The sequence below is a fragment of the Ambystoma mexicanum genome, chromosome 1q, assembly GCF_040938575.1.
Source record: "Ambystoma mexicanum isolate Mex_15411 chromosome 1q, UKY_AmexF1_1, whole genome shotgun sequence".
NCBI classification, from domain to species: domain Eukaryota; kingdom Metazoa; phylum Chordata; class Amphibia; order Caudata; family Ambystomatidae; genus Ambystoma; species Ambystoma mexicanum.
This window is the reverse complement of record NC_090922.1, coordinates 4,985,737-4,997,778: the sequence shown is the minus strand read 5'-3', so window position 1 is coordinate 4,997,778 and position 12,042 is coordinate 4,985,737.

Below are 12,042 nucleotides of genomic sequence, written 5' to 3'. Positions count from 1 at the left end.
TATCATATTGCATGATGTAGGAAGGGTCTAAGGATTGGAATGGGAAGGACTTAGATCTCACATCTCATGCTATAGATAGGCTCTCAGGTTTGGAAAGTGAAGGAGTTGAATATCACATTTCATGTTAGAGGAAGGATCTCAGGTTTGGTATTAGGGGCATTGAGATATCACATCTCAGGCTATCGGAAGGGTCTCAGGATTGGAATGGGAAGGAGTTGGATATCACATCTCATGCTATAGGAAGGGTCTCAGGTTTGGTAGAACCATTGAGATATCACATCTCATGCTATAGGAAGGGTCTCAGGATTGGAATGGAAGGAGTTGGATATCACATCTCATGTTATAGGAAGGATATCAGGTTTGGTATTAGAAGCATTGAGACATCACATCTCATGCTATAGGAAGGGTCTCAGGATTGGAATGGGAAGGAGTTGGATATCACATCTCATGCTATAGGAAGGGTCTCAGGATTGGAATGGGAAGGAGTTGAATATGACAACTCATGCCGTAGGAAGGGTCTCAGGTTTGGTATAAACATTGAGATATCACATCTCTGCTATCAAAAGGGTCTCAGGATTGGAATGGGAAGGAGTTGGATTCCCCATCTCATGTTATAGGAAGAGTCTCAGGTTTGGTATTAGAAGCATTGAGATATCACATCTCATGCTATAGGAAGTGTCTCAGGATTGGAATGGGAAGGACTTGGATATCACATCTCATGCTATGGGAAGGGTCTCAGGTTTGGTATAAGCAGTGAGATATCACATCTCATGCTATAGGAAGTGTCTCAGGACATCTCATGTTATAGGAAGGATCTCAGGTTTGGTATAAGCATTGAGATATCACATCTCTGCTATCGGAAGGGTCTCAGGATTGGAATGGGAAGGAGTTGGATATTCCCATCTCATGTTATAGGAAGGGTCTCAGGTTTGGTATTAGAAGCATTGAGATATCACATCTCATGCTATAGGAAGGGTCTCAGGATTGGAATGGGAAGGAGTTGGATATCACATCTCATGCTAAAGGGAGGGTCTCAGGTTTGGAAGGGGAAGGATTTGGATATCACATCTCATGTTATAGGAAGGATCTCAGGTTTGGTATTAGAAGCATTGAGATATCACATCTCATGCTATCGGAAGGATCTCAGGTTTGGTATTAGAAGCATTGAGATATCACATCTCATGCTATCAGAAGAGTCTCAGGATTGGAATAGGAAGGAGTTGGATATCACATCTCATGCTAAAGGGAGGATCTCAGGTTTGGAAGGGGAAGGATTTGGATATCACATCTCATGTTATCGGAAGGATCTCACGTTTGGTATTAGAAGTATTGAGATATCATATCTCATGCTATAGGAAGGGTCTCAGGATTGGAATGGGAAGGAGTTGGATATCACATCTCATGCTATAGGGAGGGTCTCAGGATTGGAATGGGAAGGACTTAGATATCACATATCATGCTATAGGGAGGGTCTCAGTTTTGATATTAGAAGCATTGAGATATCACATCTCATGCTATCGGAAGTGTCTCAGGATTGGAATGGGAAGGAGCTGGATATCACATCTCATGCTAAAGGAAGGGTCTCAGGTTTGGAACGGGAAGGATTTGGATATCCCATCTCATGTTATAGGACGGGTCTCAGGTTTGTTATTAGAATCATTGAGATATCATATTGCATGCTGTAGGAAGGGTCTAAGGGTTGGAATGTGAAGGACTTGGATATCACATCTCATGCTATAGATAGGCTCTTAGGTTTGGAAAGGGAAGGAATTGGATATCACATTTCATGTTAGAGGAAGGATCTCAGGTTTGGTATAAGCATTGAGATATCACATCTCTGCTATCGGAAGTGTCTCAGGATTGGAATGGGAAGGAGTTGGATATCCCATCTCATGTTATAGGACGGGTCTCAGGTTTGTTATTAGAATCATTGAGATATCATATTGCATGCTGTAGGAAGGGTCTAAGGGTTGGAATGTGAAGGACTTGGATATCACATCTCATGCTATAGATAGGCTCTTAGGTTTGGAAAGGGAAGGAATTGGATATCACATTTCATGTTAGAGGAAGGATCTCAGGTTTGGTATTAGAAGCATTGAGATATCACATCTCATGCTATAGGAAGGGTCTCAGGATTGGAATGGGAAGCAGTTGGATATCACATCTCATGCTATAGGAAGGGTCTCAGGTTTGGTATAAGCATTGAGATATCACATCTCATGCTATAGGACGGGTCTCAGGATTGGAATGGAAGGAGTTGGATATCACATCTCATGTTATAAGGAAGGATATCAGGTTTGGTATTAGAAGGATTGAGACATCACATCTCATGCTATAGGAAGGGTCTCAGGGTTGGAATGGGAAGGAGTTGGATATCACATCTCATCCAATAGGAAGGGTCTCAGGTTTGGAATGGGAAGGAATTGGATATCACATCTCATGTTATAGGAAGGATCTCAGGTTTGGTATTAGAAGCATTGAGATATCACATCTCATGCTATAGGAAGGGTCTCAGGATTGGAATGTGAAGGATTTGGATATCACATCTCATGCTAAAGGAAGGGTCTCAGGTTTGGTAGAAGCATTGAGATATCACGTCTCTGCTATCGGAAGGGTCTCAGGATTGGATTGGGAAGGAGTTGGATATCCCTTCTCATGCTATAGGAAGAGTCTCAGGATTTGAATGGCAAGGAGTTGGATATCACATCTCATGCCATAGGAAGGGTCTCAGGTTTGTTATAAGCATTGAGATATCACATCTCTGCTATCGGAAGGGTCTCAGGATTGGATTGGGAAGGAGTTGGATATCCCTTCTCATGCTATAGGAAGTGTCTCAGGTTGGAATGGGAAGGAGTTGGATATCACATCTCATGTTATAGGAAGGGTCTCAGGATTGGAATGGGAAGGATTTGGATATCACATCTCTTGCTATAGGAAGGGTCTCAGGATTGGAATGGGTAGGAGTTGGATATTACTTTCTTGCTATAGGAAGGGTCTCATGTTTGGAATGGGAAGGAGTTGGATATTACTTTCTTGCTATTGGAAGGGTCTCATGTTTGGAATGGGTAGGAGTTGGATATTACTTTCTTGCTATTGGAAGGGTCTCATGTTTGGAATGGGAAGGAGTTGGATATCACATATGCTATAGTTAGTGTCTCAGGTTTGGAACGGGAAGGAGTTGGATATCACATCTCATGTTATAGGAAGGGTCTCAGGTTTGGTATAAGCATTGAGATATCACATCTCTGCTATCGGAAGCGGCTCAGGATTGGAATGGGAAGGAGTTGGATATCCCATCTAATGTTATAGGAAGAGTCTCTGGTTTGGTATTAGAATCATTGAGATATCACATCGCATGCTGTAGGAAGGGTCTAAGGATTGGAATGGGATGGACTTGGATATCACATCTCATGCTATAGGTAGGCTCTCAGGTTTGGTATAAGCATTGAGATATCACATCTCATGCTATAGGAAGGGTCTCAGGATTGGAATGGGAAGGAATTGGACATCACATCATGCTATAGGAAGGGTCTCAGATTTGGTATAAGCATTGAGATATCACATCTCATGCTAAAGGAAGGGTCTCAGGATTGGAATGGGAAGGAGTTGTATATGACATCTCAGGCCATAGGAAGGTTCTCAGGTTTGGTATAAGCATTGAGATATCACATCTCTGCTATCGGAAGTGTCTCAGGATTGGAATGGGAAGGAGTTGGATATCCCATCTCATGTTATAGGACGGGTCTCAGGTTTGTTATTAGAATCATTGAGATATCATATTGCATGCTGTTGGAAGGGTCTAAGGGTGGGAATGGGAAGGACTTGGATATCACATCTCATGCTATAGATAGGCTCTTAGGTTTGGAAAGGGAAGGAGTTGGATATCACATTTCATGTTAGAGGAAGGATCTCAGGTTTGGTATTAGAAGCATTGAGATATCACATCTCATGCTATAGGAAGGGTCTCAGGATTGGAATGGGAAGCAATTGGATATCACATCTCATGCTATAGGCAGGGTCTCAGGTTTGGTATAAGCATTGAGATATCACATCTCATGCTATAGGACGGGTCTCAGGATTGGAATGGAAGGAGTTGGATATCACATCTCATGTTATAAGGAAGGATATCAGGTTTGGTATTAGAAGGATTGAGACATCACATCTCATGCTATAGGAAGGGTCTCAGGGTTGGAATGGGAAGGAGTTGGATATCACATCTCATCCAATAGGAAGGGTCTCAGGTTTGGAATGGGAAGGAATTGGATATCACATCTCATGTTATAGGAAGGATCTCAGGTTTGGTATTAGAAGCATTGAGATATCACATCTCATGCTATAGGAAGGGTCTCAGGATTGGAATGTGAAGGATTTGGATATCACATCTCATGCAAAAGGAAGGGTCTCAGGTTTAGTAGAAGCATTGAGATATCACGTCTCTGCTATCGGAAGGGTCTCAGGATTGGATTGGGAAGGAGTTGGATATCCCTTCTCATGCTATAGGAAGAGTCTCAGGATTTGAATGGCAAGGAGTTGGATATCACATCTCATGCCATAGGAAGGGTCTCAGGTTTGTTATAAGCATTGAGATATCACATCTCTGCTATCGGAAGGGTCTCAGGATTGGATTGGGAAGGAGTTGGATATCCCTTCTCATGCTATAGGAAGTGTCTCAGGTTGGAATGGGAAGGAGTTGGATATCACATCTCATGTTATAGGAAGGGTCTCAGGATTGGAATGGGAATGATTTGGATATCACATCTCTTGCTATAGGAAGGGTCTTAGGATTGGAATGGGTAGGAGTTGGATATTACTTTCTTGCTATAGGAAGGGTCTCATGTTTGGAATGGGAAGGAGTTGGATATTACTTTCTTGCTATTGGAAGGGTCTCATGTTTGGAATGGGTAGGAGTTGGATATTACTTTCTTGCTATTGGAAGGGTCTCATGTTTGGAATGGGAAGGAGTTGGATATCACATATGCTATAGTTATTGTCTCAGGTTTGGAACGGGAAGGAGTTGGATATCACATCTCATGTTATAGGAAGGGTCTCAGGTTTGGTATAAGCATTGAGATATCAAATCTCTGCTATCGGAAGCAGCTCAGGATTGGAATGGGAAGGAGTTGGATATCCCATCTAATGTTATAGGAAGAGTCTCTGGTTTGGTATTAGAATCATTGAGATATCACATCGCATGCTGTAGGAAGGGTCTAAGGATTGGAATGGGATGGACTTGGATATCACATCTCATGCTATAGGTAGGCTCTCAGGTTTGGTATAAGCATTGAGATATCACATCTCATGCTATAGGAAGGGTCTCAGGATTGGAATGGGAAGGAATTGGATATCACATCATGCTATAGGAAGGGTCTCAGATTTGGTATAAGCATTGAGATATCACATCTCATGCTAAAGGAAGGGTCTCAGGATTGGAATGGGAAGGAGTTGTATATGACATCTCAGGCCATAGGAAGGTTCTCAGGTTTGGTATAAGCATTGAGATATCACATCTCTGCTATCGGAAGTGTCTCAGGATTGGAATGGGAAGGAGTTGGATATCCCATCTCATGTTATAGGACGGGTCTCAGGTTTGTTATTAGAATCATTGAGATATCATATTGCATGCTGTTGGAAGGGTCTAAGGGTTGGAATGGGAAGGACTTGGATATCACATCTCATGCTATAGATAGGCTCTTAGGTTTGGAAAGGGAAGGAGTTGGATATCACATTTCATGTTAGAGGAAGGATCTCAGGTTTGGTATTAGAACCATTGAGATATCACATCTCATGCTATAGGAAGGGTCTCAGGATTGGAATGGGAAGCAATTGGATATCACATCTCATGCTATAGGAAGGGTCTCAGGTTTGGTATAAGCATTGAGATATCACATCTCATGCTATAGGACGGGTCTCAGGATTGGAATGGAAGGAGTTGGATATCACATCTCATGTTATAGGAAGGATCTCAGGTTTGGTATTAGAAGCATTGAGACATCACATCTCATGCTATAGGAAGGGTCTCAGGGTTGGAATGGGAAGGAGTTGGATATCACATCTCATCCAATAGGAAGGGCCTCAGGTTTGGAATGGGAAGGAATTGGATATCACATCTCATGTTATAGGAAGGATCTCAGGTTTGGTATTAGAAGCATTGAGATATCACATCTCATGCTATAGGAAGGGTCTCAGGATTGGAATGTGAAGGATTTGGATATCACATCTCATGCTAAAGGAAGGGTCTCAGGTTTGGTAGAAGCATTGAGATATCACGCCTCTGCTATCGGAAGGGTCTCAGGATTGGATTGGGAAGGAGTTGGATATCACATCTAATGCCATAGGAAGGGTCTCAGGTTTGGTATAAGCATTGAGATATCACATCTCTGCTATCGGAAGGGTCTCAGGTTTGGATTGGGAAGGAGTTGGATATCCCTTCTCATGCTATAGGAAGTGTCTCAGGTTGGAATGGGAAGGAGTTGGATATCACATCTCATTCATGTTATAGGAAGGGTCTCAGGATTGGAATGGGAAGGATTTGGATATCACATCTCTTGCTATAGGAAGGGTCTCAGGATTGGAATGGGTAGGAGTTGGATATTACTTTCTTGCTATAGGAGGGGTCTCATGTTTGGAATGGGAAGGAGTTGGATACCACATATGCTATAGTTAGTGTCTCAGGTTTGCAACGGGAAGGAGTTGGATATCACATCTCATGTTATAGGAAGGGTCTCAGGTTTGGTATAAGCATTGAGATATCACATCTCTGCTATCGGAAGCGGCTCAGGATTGGAATGGGAAGGAGTTGGATATCCCATCTCATGTTATAGGAAGAGTCTCTGGTTTGGTATTAGAATCATTGAGATATCACATCGCATGCTGTAGGAAAGGTCTAAGGATTGGAATGGGATGGACTTGGATATCACATCTCATGCTATAGGTAGGCTCTCAGGTGGTTTGGTATAAGCATTGAGATATCACATCTCATGCTATAGGAAGGGTCTCAGGATTGGAATGGGAAGGAATTGGATATCACATCTCATGCTATAGGAAGGGTCTCAGATTTGGTATAAGCATTGAGATATCACATCTCATGCTAAAGGAAGGGTCTCAGGATTGGAATGGGAAGGAGTTGTATACGACATCTCAGGCCATAGGAAGGTTCTCAGGTTTGGTATAAGCATTGAGATATCACATCTCTGCTATCGGAAGGGTCTCAGGATTGGAATGGGAAGGAGTTGGATATCCCATCTCATGTTATAGGAAGGGTCTCAGGTTTGGTATAAGCATTGAGATATCACATCTCATGCTATAGGAAGGGTCTCAGGATTTGAATGGCAAGCAGTTGGATATCACATCTCATGCCATAGGAAGGGTCTCAGGTTTGGTATAAGCATTGAGATATCACATCTCTGCTATCGGAAGGGTCTCAGGATTGGATTGGGAAGGAGTTGGATATCCCTTCTCATGCTATAGGAAGTGTCTCAGGTTGGAATGGGAAGGAGTTGGATATCACATCTCATGTTATAGGAAGGGTCTCAGGATTGGAATGGGAAGGATTTGGATATCACATCTCTTGCTATAGGAAGGGTCTCAGGATTGGAATGGGTAGGAGTTGGATATTACTTTCTTGCTATAGGAAGGGTCTCATGTTTGGAATGGGAAGGAGTTGGATATCACATATGCTATAGTTAGTGTCTCAGGTTTGGAACGGGAAGGAGTTGGATATCACATCTCATGTTATAGGAAGGGTCTCAGGTTTGGTATAAGCATTGAGATATCACATCTCTGCTATCAGAAGCGGCTCAGGATTGGAATGGGAAGGAGTTGGATATCCCATCTCATGTTATAGGAAGAGTCTCTGGTTTGGTATTAGAATCATTGAGATATCACATCGCATGCTGTAGGAAGGGTCTAAGGATTGGAATGGGATGGACTTGGATATCACATCTCATGCTATAGGTAGGCTCTCAGGTTTGGTATAAGCATTGAGATATCACATCTCCTGCTATAGGAAGGGTCTCAGGATTGGAATGGGAAGGAATTGGATATCACATCTCATGCTATAGGAAGGGTCTCAGATTTGGTATAAGCATTGAGATATCACATCTCATGCTAAAGGAAGGGTCTCAGGATTGGAATGGGAAGGAGTTGTATATGACATCTCAGGCCATAGGAAGGTTCTCAGGTTTGGTATAAGCATTGAGATATCACATCTCTGCTATCGGAAGGGTCTCAGGATTGGAATGGGAAGGAGTTGGATATCCCATCTCATGTTATAGGAAGGGTCTCAGGTTTGGTATTAGAAGCATAGAGATATCACATCTCATGCTATAGGAAGGGTCTCAGGATTTGAATGGCAAGGAGTTGGATATCACATCTCATGCCATAGGAAGGGTCTCAGGTTTGGTATAAGCATTGAGATATCACATCTCTGCTATCGGAAGGGTCTCAGGATTGGATTGGGAAGGAGTTGGATATCCCTTCTCATGCTATAGGAAGTGTCTCAGGTTGGAATGGGAAGGAGTTGGATATCACATCTCATGTTATAGGAAGGGTCTCAGGATTGGAATGGGAAGGATTTGGATATCACATCTCTTGCTATAGGAAGGGTCTCAGGATTGGAATGGGTAGGAGTTGGATATTACTTTCTTGCTATAGGAAGGGTCTCATGTTTGGAATGGGAAGGAGTTGGATATCACATATGCTATAGTTAGTGTCTCAGGTTTGGAATGGGATGGACTTGGATATCACATCTCATGCTATAGGAAGGGTCTCAGATTTGGTATAAGCATTGAGATATCACATCTCATGCTAAAGGAAGGGTCTCAGGATTGGAATGGGAAGGAGTTGTATATGACATCTCAGGCCATAGGAAGGTTCTCAGGTTTGGTATAAGCATTGAGATATCACATCTCTGCTATCGGAAGGGTCTCAGGATTGGAATGGGAAGGAGTTGGATATCCCATCTCATGTTATAGGAAGGGTCTCAGGTTTGGTATTAGAAGCATTGAGATATCACATCTCATGCTATAGGAAGGGTCTCAGGATTGGAATGTGAAGGATTTGGATATTACATCTCATGCTAAAGGAAGGGTCTCAGGTTTGGTAGAAGCATTGAGATATCACGTCTCTTCTATCGGAAGGGTCTCAGGATTGGATTGGGAAGGAGTTGGATATCCCTTCTCATGCTATAGGAAGGGTCTCAGGATTTGAATGGCAAGGAGTTGGATATCACATCTCATGCCATAGGAAGGGTCTCAGGTTTGGTATAAGCATTGAGATATCACATCTCTGCTATCGGAAGGGTCTCAGGATTGGATTGGGAAGGAGTTGGATATCCCTTCTCATGCTATAGGAAGTGTCTCAGGTTGGAATGGGAAGGAGTTGGATATCACATCTCATGTTATAGGAAGGGTCTCAGGATTGGAATGGGAAGGATTTGGATATCACATCTCTTGCTATAGGAAGGGTCTCAGGATTGGAATGGGTAGGAGTTGGATATTACTTTCTTGCTATAGGAAGGGTCTCATGTTTGGAATGGGAAGGATTTGGATATCACATATTCTATAGTTAGTGTCTCAGGTTTGGAACGGGAAGGAGTTGGATATCACATCTCATGTTATAGGAAGGGTCTCAGGTTTGGTATAAGCATTGAGATATCACATCTCTGCTATCGGAAGCGGCTCAGGATTGGAATGGGAAGGAGTTGGATATCCCATCTCATGTTATAGTAAGAGTCTCTGGTTTGGTATTAGAATCATTGAGATATCACATCGCATGCTGTAGGAAGGGTCTAAGGATTGGAATGGGATGGACTTGGATATCACATCTCATGCTATAGGAAGGGTCTCAGGTTTGGTATAAGCATTGAGATATCACATCTCTGCTATCGGAAGCGGCTCAGGATTGGAATGGGAAGGAGTTGGATATCCCATCTCATGTTATAGGAAGAGTCTCTGGTTTGGTATTAGAATCATTGAGATATCACATCGCATGCTGTAGGAAAGGTCTAAGGATTGGAATGGGATGGACTTGGATATCACATCTCATGCTATAGGTAGGCTCTCAGGTGGTTTGGTATAAGCATTGAGATATCACATCTCATGCTATAGGAAGGGTCTCAGGATTGGAATGGGAAGGAATTGGATATCACATCTCATGCTATAGGAAGGGTCTCAGATTTGGTATAAGCATTGAGATATCACATCTCATGCGCAAGGAAGGGTCTCAGGATTGGAATGGGAAGGAGTTGTATACGACATCTCAGGCCATAGGAAGGTTCTCAGGTTTGGTATAAGCATTGAGATATCACATCTCTGCTATCGGAAGGGTCTCAGGATTGGAATGGGAAGGAGTTGGATATCCCATCTCATGTTATAGGAAGGGTCTCAGGTTTGGTATAAGCATTGAGATATCACATCTCATGCTATAGGAAGGGTCTCAGGATTTGAATGGCAAGGAGTTGGATATCACATCTCATGCCATAGGAAGGGTCTCAGGTTTGGTATAAGCATTGAGATATCACATCTCTGCTATCGGAAGGGTCTCAGGATTGGATTGGGAAGGAGTTGGATATCCCTTCTCATGCTATAGGAAGTGTCTCAGGTTGGAATGGGAAGGAGTTGGATATCACATCTCATGTTATAGGAAGGGTCTCAGGATTGGAATGGGAAGGATTTGGATATCACATCTCTTGCTATAGGAAGGGTCTCAGGATTGGAATGGGTAGGAGTTGGATATTACTTTCTTGCTATAGGAAGGGTCTCATGTTTGGAATGGGAAGGAGTTGGATATCACATATGCTATAGTTAGTGTCTCAGGTTTGGAACGGGAAGGAGTTGGATATCACATCTCATGTTATAGGAAGGGTCTCAGGTTTGGTATAAGCATTGAGATATCACATCTCTGCTATCAGAAGCGGCTCAGGATTGGAATGGGAAGGAGTTGGATATCCCATCTCATGTTATAGGAAGAGTCTCTGGTTTGGTATTAGAATCATTGAGATATCACATCGCATGCTGTAGGAAGGGTCTAAGGATTGGAATGGGATGGACTTGGATATCACATCTCATGCTATAGGTAGGCTCTCAGGTTTGGTATAAGCATTGAGATATCACATCTCCTGCTATAGGAAGGGTCTCAGGATTGGAATGGGAAGGAATTGGATATCACATCTCATGCTATAGGAAGGGTCTCAGATTTGGTATAAGCATTGAGATATCACATCTCATGCTAAAGGAAGGGTCTCAGGATTGGAATGGGAAGGAGTTGTATATGACATCTCAGGCCATAGGAAGGTTCTCAGGTTTGGTATAAGCATTGAGATATCACATCTCTGCTATCGGAAGGGTCTCAGGATTGGAATGGGAAGGAGTTGGATATCCCATCTCATGTTATAGGAAGGGTCTCAGGTTTGGTATTAGAAGCATAGAGATATCACATCTCATGCTATAGGAAGGGTCTCAGGATTTGAATGGCAAGGAGTTGGATATCACATCTCATGCCATAGGAAGGGTCTCAGGTTTGGTATAAGCATTGAGATATCACATCTCTGCTATCGGAAGGGTCTCAGGATTGGATTGGGAAGGAGTTGGATATCCCTTCTCATGCTATAGGAAGTGTCTCAGGTTGGAATGGGAAGGAGTTGGATATCACATCTCATGTTATAGGAAGGGTCTCAGGATTGGAATGGGAAGGATTTGGATATCACATCTCTTGCTATAGGAAGGGTCTCAGGATTGGAATGGGTAGGAGTTGGATATTACTTTCTTGCTATAGGAAGGGTCTCATGTTTGGAATGGGAAGGAGTTGGATATCACATATGCTATAGTTAGTGTCTCAGGTTTGGAATGGGATGGACTTGGATATCACATCTCATGCTATAGGAAGGGTCTCAGATTTGGTATAAGCATTGAGATATCACATCTCATGCTAAAGGAAGGGTCTCAGGATTGGAATGGGAAGGAGTTGTATATGACATCTCAGGCCATAGGAAGGTTCTCAGGTTTGGTATAAGCATTGAGATATCACATCTCTGCTATCGGAAGG